The sequence below is a fragment of the Tasmannia lanceolata genome, unplaced genomic scaffold (genome assembly GCF_043159265.1).
Source record: "Tasmannia lanceolata isolate RefF3 unplaced genomic scaffold, GAP_Taslan_0.1 ptg000037l, whole genome shotgun sequence".
In the NCBI taxonomy this organism is placed as follows: domain Eukaryota; kingdom Viridiplantae; phylum Streptophyta; class Magnoliopsida; order Canellales; family Winteraceae; genus Tasmannia; species Tasmannia lanceolata.
The window spans coordinates 2,408,005-2,416,452 of NW_027518714.1; positions in this window are offsets into that span (position 1 = coordinate 2,408,005).

Here is an 8,448-nt window from a genome sequence, read left to right on the forward strand (position 1 = left end):
TTTCGTTTACCCCCTTATTTTTGATAATGATACTCCTTTATTTATTTTGCTTTGGATTGTACAGTTCACAGCAAGTTATCAATGGCGAGAAGTATTCAATGATACTCCTTTATTTATTTTGCTTTGGATTGTACAGTTCACAGCAAGTTATCAATGGCGAGAAGTATTTAGGAAAAATTCTAAAAAAAATGTGATTTTTATCTTAAAATCTAAAAAATGGTGAAGTTGGCTAATTTCTCAAACAGGAGAGAAACGCATCCCAAGGATTGTTTTAAGACGAAAATGCCCTTATGTTGACTTTCCCTCTAATAAAATAAGCAACAAATCCCAACAGGAAGAATTGAGAGGCCCCCCAAAATTCTCCTCCTTGGTGAGTTGGTGCCCAAATCTAACCCACTATAACAGTGTACCGTCCAGACCATAGGATGATCCAAGCAGTCCATTTGATAGGCCACATCGTAAATAGGTTATGTCCCAAAAAACCATTTCCATATGAGCCTAGCCCTCAGATATAAAGAGAAATTACTTATTATGGAAACCTCTATACATTGGAGGGTTGTGATCATCCTATACAAATGATTTTTGGGGCACAAGCCATTAATGTTATGGCCCATCAAATGGACGGCTCGGATCATCCTATGGTCTGGACGGTACACTTCATTTTAAAAATATGGGTGGGGCCTAAATTGGGTTAATGTTACTATACAAACCACACCATAGGATGATCCAAACCATGGACAACTTGGATCATCCTATGTTGTGGACGCTACGCTTCAATTTGAAAAATATAGGTGGGGCCTACGATTGGGCCTTAATGTTACTGTACGACCAACTCTATAGGATTATCCAAACCATGGACGGCTTGGATCATCCTATATTGTGGACGGGCCTTAATGTTACTATACGGCCAACTCCATAGGATGATCCAAACCATTCATTTGATGGGCCACAATGTAAATAGGTTGTGCCCCAAAATCATTTCCATAGGATGATCACAACCCTACAATCTATAGAGGTTGCATAAGATGTAGTTTCTATTTAGACCGAAGGGCTAGGATCAGCCTATCGAAATGATATTTTGAGACGCAACATATTTACGTTTATGGCCCATCTAATCCACGGTTTGGATCATCCTATGGTGTGGTATGGGTGGGGCCTACGTTGTTCAAAGATGGGCCCACCATTCCACCAACGGTTTCTTTTGGCCCCACCATCTTTGAACAACGTAGGCCCCACCCATACCACACCATAGGATGATCCAAACCGTCCATTAGATAAGCCACAATGCAAATAGGGTGTGCCTAAAAAATCATTTCCACAGGGTGATCTAATGAAATACAATGCAAATAGTATTGTACGAGTCACACCTAAAGGTCGACGTTTTTACATTCTTCGCAAACAAGTGCGAATTTTCCATAATAGGTCGACCTGCAAGTCAACCTTTATAGCATATGTACAAACAGGTGGGAATTTGTCTTGATAGGTTGACCTACAGGTCGACCTTTTCACCATTTGACCAAATAGGTAGGAAGACCAATTACAGGTCGACATTTCCACCATTCCGTCAGACAAGTGTAAAACATGTGAAAATGTATAATTAGTGGTTCCTAAGTAAAATTAGTGGTTCCTAGGTATAATTAATGGTTCCTAGGTCTAATTAGTGGTTCCGAGTGTTTAAAATCCAATAATACAGTCATAATCACTTTTTATAGTAGTTTTGACTGCATAACTATTTCAATCTCACAATTTAAAGTCTCGGAACGGAACAAGTATTAGGCATCTAAACTATGAACCACTATGAGATCTAACTGTTTAAACAACTATTTAACACATTGTTCATACATTCATTGCAACTTTGACATCCATTGAAGTAATATTAGATTGTGCGAAGCAATATTTCTACCTTGGAACCACTAAATACTGGTAAATAGTGGTTCCTTAGTAAAATTAGTAGTTCCTAAGTATAATTAGTGGTTCCTACGTTTAATTAGTGGTTCTGAGTGTTTAAAATCCAATAAATACAGTCATTCTCACTATTTATAGTAGTTTTGACTCCATAGCTATTTCAATCTCACAATTTAAACTCTCAGAACGAAACAAGTATTAAGTCATCTAAACTATGAACCACGATAAGATCTGACTATTTAGACAACTATTTAACCCATTGTTCATACATTTATTACAACTTTGACATCCACTGAAGTAATAGTAGATTGTGTGAAGCAATATTTCTACCTTGGAACCACTATTTATACCTTAGAACCACTAAATATTGGTAAATAGTGGTTCCTAGGTTAAATTAGTGGTTCCTAGGTATAATTAGTGGTTCCTAGGTCTATTTAGTGGTTCCGAGTGTTTAAAATCCAATAAATACAGTTATTCTCATTATTTATAGTAGTTTTGACTGCATAACTATTTCAATCTCACAATTTAAACTCTCGGAACGAAACAAGTATTAGGCCATCTAAACTATGAACCACGATAAGATCTGACTGTATAGACAACTATTTAACCCATTGTTCATACATTCATTACAACTTTGACATCCACTGAAATAATATTAGATTGTGTGAACCACTATTTATACCTTGGAACCACTAGTTATACCTTGGAACCACTAAATACTGGTAAATAGTGGTTCCTAAGTATAATTAGTGGTTCCTAGGTCTAATTAGTGATTCTGAGTGTTTAAAAAATAATAAATACAGTCATTCTCACTATTTATAATAGTTTTGATTGCATAGCTATTTCAATCTCACAATTTAAACTCTTGGAACGGAACAAGTACTAGGCCATCTAAACTATGAACGACGATAAGATCTGACTGTTTAGACAACTATTTAACCCATTGTTCATACATTCATTATAACTTTGACATCCACTGAAATAATATTAGATTGTGTGAACCACTATTTATACCTTGGAACCACTAAATATTGGTAAATAGTGGTTCCTAGGTAAAATTAGTGGTTCCTAGGTCTAATTAGTGGTTTCGAGTGTTTAAAATCCAATAAATACAGTCATTCTTACTATTTATAGTGGTTGTAATTGTATAGACATAAGTTTCATCCTGGTTTACTCTAAATAGAAACATAGAGGGCAATAGAGAGATTATAACAATACATCATAGCATTGGAAAGAGGATGATGACAATAACAAATGTCTAACACAACCATAACAAATCCCTAACAAGTAAACAAGATGACAATACACCATAGCAGTGTAAGGAACATGTTAAATGTATGCACAATGGACCTACTTGAGAAGTTTAGGTTTGATAGCCAAAGAAAAGATCCAATAAAATCTACATTTTAGGAGAGGGGAGTTTCACCTCTCTGCAATGAATTTTCATTTGAGATTTTTACAACAGCCAATGGAATTTGATTTTGGCGTGGGAAGAAGAAGGTAAAAAAGTCAAATTGGTAGGTGAAAAGCATTGGGATTTGTTGCTCATTTTCTTGGAGGGAAAGGCAACATAAGGGCATTTTAGTTATAAAACACTCATTGGGATGCGTTTCACCCATTTTTGAGAAATTAGCCAACTTCACCATTTTTTGAGATTTTAAGATAAAAATCATAATATTTTGAGAATTTTTCCAAGTATTTATCAAAAAGAGAATTGTCATTATCCAAACATGGGTGTAGGTAACATTTTTATTTTTATTTTACTTTTCGTAGAAAAATGGGCATGTAATTCTCCTTGAATTCTACCAAACATGCAAGATGTTTATTATATTATGAATTCTTACACGTGGAGCAGCTACCAAGCAAATTATTTCATATGATTCTAGCCATCGGACTAGACTTGATCCCAATTTTGGTCAAATTGTTTTATTATGAGACAAAACCATGATCCAACTCTCAAGGAATGTTTCAGTCTATTTTAGTTATTGCTTGGTAGAATAAAATACGGGCTCTAGTTTCAAATTACATAATACTTAGAATGTAATTATATTAGGGAGACTAATTATCTTCTAATCAACTATAGATGGTTACATAGTTTCAAAAACTATCTTGTAGTTGTATCACTGTTGACTCACCCTAGTCAACTCACTTCAACTTTGGAAGTGTTCTTTAATTAGTCGAATTTTTTTACCTAAATAATCAATCAAAACTCTTTTGACATTCCTGAGATATGACCGCATCAATCAAGTACTTGGCTGTATTTACCTAGTAGTCAATTCCACCGTGTCGAGTCGACTGGGAATTGCTCTGGCTATGTTTTGGTCTGCATCTACATTTTGAAGCACTGAATAGTTAGATTGATTCTAGTTTTTTTTTTTTTTTTTTTTCTTTCTTGTAATTATGCCTTGTTTGGATTGCAGGAAAAACATTTCTCATGGAAAGATTTTTACTTCGGATTTATTTTATGAGGAATGATAGGTGCAAGGGCCCTTGAATAGATCCATGCCATTTTAAAAGTTGGTTGAGAAACTGAATTCGGTTGCACTTAATGAGTTTTTTTATTTTCTTCCTCCTTGAGGAGATTTTGATTATATTCATTTGTCTTTTATGGTAATGTTTTAGAGCTAAGCTCCATTACTGCCTTTGTCATGGTAACTGTTTAGTAATAAAAATTCACCAGGTAAAAAAAAAGTAAGAAATTCTGAATTTTTTTTTTCTTTTGCAAACTTTTCTAGAAAATTCCTACAATCCAAACAGGGGCCAAATACCAAATGCCATGCTTTGGGATTGAAGAGAGTCAGATTGCTTGGTGTTCCAAAATATTGTACTTACTGTTAGATATAAAGAACATGGGCTGTGATTTCCAACCATACATTTCTTTCTTTTTAAGAATATTAATGGCAAGCTTGCCATCTTGTAGTCGTGTATGCAAGCTTGGATTGATTCTGGGGTTGACAATTTTTACCAAAATATAGGGTCGCAACATGGGTTGGCCCCAACCCGATACCAACGAGTTTAACCCAATTTTTGATAGGATTGGGTTGGCCTACCCTGGGGTTGGGTTGGAAAAATCCAATCCAATTTAATTCTGGGTTGGGTTAGGTTAGGGTTGAGACCTTGGGCAACCCAAACTCAACATCGTCCTCCTAATTTTATGGTGATGTTATTGGGAACCGAACCCAACCCAAGCCAATTTTGGAGAAGGCATTCTTTATTCTTTTATACTTTAACACTTCTCCTCAGACACGTCTGCCCCTCTTTCTTTCGGTTGGCATGCACGTGTCACATGTGGCTTCACTTTTGGGTTGACCATTGCATGTGGATTTTTTATATCAAGGAGGTTTGAACTCAGCACCTTTGCTCGTGTACCATGTTAAAATACTAGTTTACTCCAAAAGCTTAAGCAGTTGGAGAAGGTGTTATTAAATCTTTTATACATTAACAGCCAAAACCTAATATCCATTTCCTTCTATTTTTCTATTTTTACTTTGGCCAACATGAGCCGACCTAATTTGGTAAATCATGTTAGATTGGTTGGGTTAGCGTTGAGAGATAAAGGTGGGTTGGATCAGGGTTGACACTCAACCTTTGGTTTGGGTAAGGGTAAGGTTGGGGCTAAGCATCACACATTGGAGAGAAGCAAATGCAGTAGCGGACTATATCCCTAGGCAAAATTGACTGCCCATGCAAAGGAGAAGATATCCCAATCCACACCTTTTCACCTCCTCTTTTAGATATTGTCACCATGGATAGTTCTTTTTTTTTTCCTTTTTTGATGAGTACGCTGGGGTTTGGCGGGGATAGTTCATTAACATTGTATGAAAGAATGTAAATTATTTCATTTTATTAATGAACTGGTAGGGGTCCCGCCAAACCCTTAGCTAGCTTACCTACCAATTAAAAAGGGTTGAGGTTGGCCTCAACCCAACCCAACCCGGCCCGAGTTGCACCCCTACCTAAGGCCATGTTATTGGATGCAAATCTAATAGTCACCAGCAGCCAGGCTGGTGTGAAGTGACTATCAGTCCCATTGGCCTTAAATGCCACATGAGATCTAAGATTTATTTTTTTTTCTCAGCAAGAAGAGGGGGCTTTCCAAGTTGGTTCCATTGTTTCGAAACTCTAGTCATAAGATCAGCTTATTTCCATTGTATGAGAGGCAATGTGAATCTAACTAAAAGCATTGAACCAATCTCATCTGTTGGAATTGAAGAATTCTCGCATGTGAATGGAAGTAACAAATGAGATTGCTTCTCACATTGAGTTGGGGTGTACGTGGGTAAAGTTGGGGTTTGTCCAACCCAACCCAAGAAATAACATAACTGCTAGGAAGCGATCGTCCCAACTTAACTGAACAAAAGAGAAAGTGATATATTCGCCCCTTTGCTTCCCCGAGCCACTCCTCTTGCATATTTATGATACTATTTTTTACCCTACAGCGGGGTGGCTCAGGGAAGAAAAAGGGGGCGAATATATCAGTTCTCAACAAAGCTAAAAAAGACGTGGCTTTTTGGCTTTTTCCTAACAACCACTTTTTTGGACCCCATGTGTACCACTTGATATGATTAGAGAATAAAATCAGATCTCACAAGATCTTAGATTGATTAGACCTACTTCAGGCAACCTGATTTGATTAGATAACTAAATCAGATTAGGTTTATCTCTTTCCCTTAGTACCATGATCCCTTTCTATCTTTATCCCTGTGAGTGTTTTATATAAATGCACATTAGGGCTCTTTATAAATCATCCAAGAAATCAACTATTAGTGAAGTTTTCCGTAATTTTACCAGGGTCCCTTACCCGACTCAACCGAATGATGTCCACGGATCCCACCTATTTTTCTTGATTCTCCTTTTCTTTAGGATGGTCCTAGCCTCCATCCACCAAACCTTGTTTAGGGTTGCAAAGAAAATATACACCATTGATTTGAACAAGCATTTATCGTACGGATTACAAGACCAGATATTTGAAACAAATTGAGTAATTTATCAACTTGAATCACCGTGTAGAGGTGTTGCAATGCTATGTTTTGACGATGCTTAAAGCCTCCCAATGTGAATTTTGCCTTACGCTACAACAATTGCTTGCTTGGGTTGCGATGGTTTTATTGGAATGTATGGTGAAATCCAAATGTACATAACAGTAAATAAAATGTGAAAATAGGAACAAGTGTAGCACACACAACCAAGAACAACGAGATTTATGGTTTCAACAATGGTGCCTACACACACAGGGTGATTTTGTTTTCTACTGTGAGAAATAACATACCTTACAAGTTATCCCTAATCCCACAAACTGTAACCCTTCCCTATTTCTCACATGAAAACACTTTAACAAACAAAAAAGGAAAACACTCACAATCAAAAAAGAAAACACTCCGCAACTGGTTTTATGTATTAGCCTTTCCTCTTATGCATTCACTTACATTTAACCAAGCAAGTTAATACAACTTATCCAGTCTCCAAAAAAGACTAAGTCTCCCAATGAAGGTAAAAAAATCAAAGTGTGGTAGGAGATGAGTAGAAAGAACCACCAGAATTTGCGGAAAAACCAGAGAGCTAGGAGGTTGAGTTAGAGGATGATAGATCCCATTAATTATTAGTAGTTCTAGGGATACTTGGTGCTTCCACTTTTCCTCAGATATTGCTTCTAAGGATAGGTCTTATCTTTGTTCTTATGGTCTGTATCCTTATTTTGTGAAATGGTTAGTATTTTGTATGTTGATTGTAATATCATTCACATTCTAATAAACCGGTAGGGTCTCCCTGCCAAACCCCAGTTTACCTCTCAAAATAACAAAAAAAAAAGTTCATAAATTTATCGTTTTGCTCTAGTTTCGAGACTTGCAACTTTGGTTTTGTGTATTAGCGTAACAACTACATTTTTTAAAAAGAATTATATTTTTAGATTGAAAAATGCTAAAAAGAAAGTCACTCCCGCTCTTCAAGACGCTTAGGCCATGTTTAGCAATCATGAAAAAATATTACATTGAACATTCATGTGCCGAATTGTGTGAGAGCGACGGAGAATGTGAAACAACCGGTTACTCCAAAAGCTTAAGGGCGTGTTCGACAACTATTTTAAAGTGGTGTTTCCTATTTTTTAAGCGCTAGAGAATGCAATATGCAATAAAAAAGTCAGAAAATCTAGTTCGGCAAATTCGGCCCCCCAAGCCCGTTTCTATCCATTCCTATTTTTGCCCCCTAAATTGATGAGAATTTAGGAAGCGACTCGGACTTCCCTAGATTCCGATCTACTCGTTTCCGCCCGATTCTATAGGAAAAAATGAGAACGGCACTCCCTAAGCAGCTGGAGAACGAGTTATCTAATCATTTATACTTCTAACAGAGAAAGAGGAGGACTGAGATATTTGAGTTGGAGGGAGTGGAGAGAGCATTAGAAATCAATGGTGAGAAAAAAAAAACACATACTTAAAATTGACGTTTTATTTTCTTAATTTTTAGGAGCTCTACTGTAATAATACCTTGACCAGGCTTAGTCCCGTATGGATATCTCAATTCGAAGTTATTTTTCGTTATAAT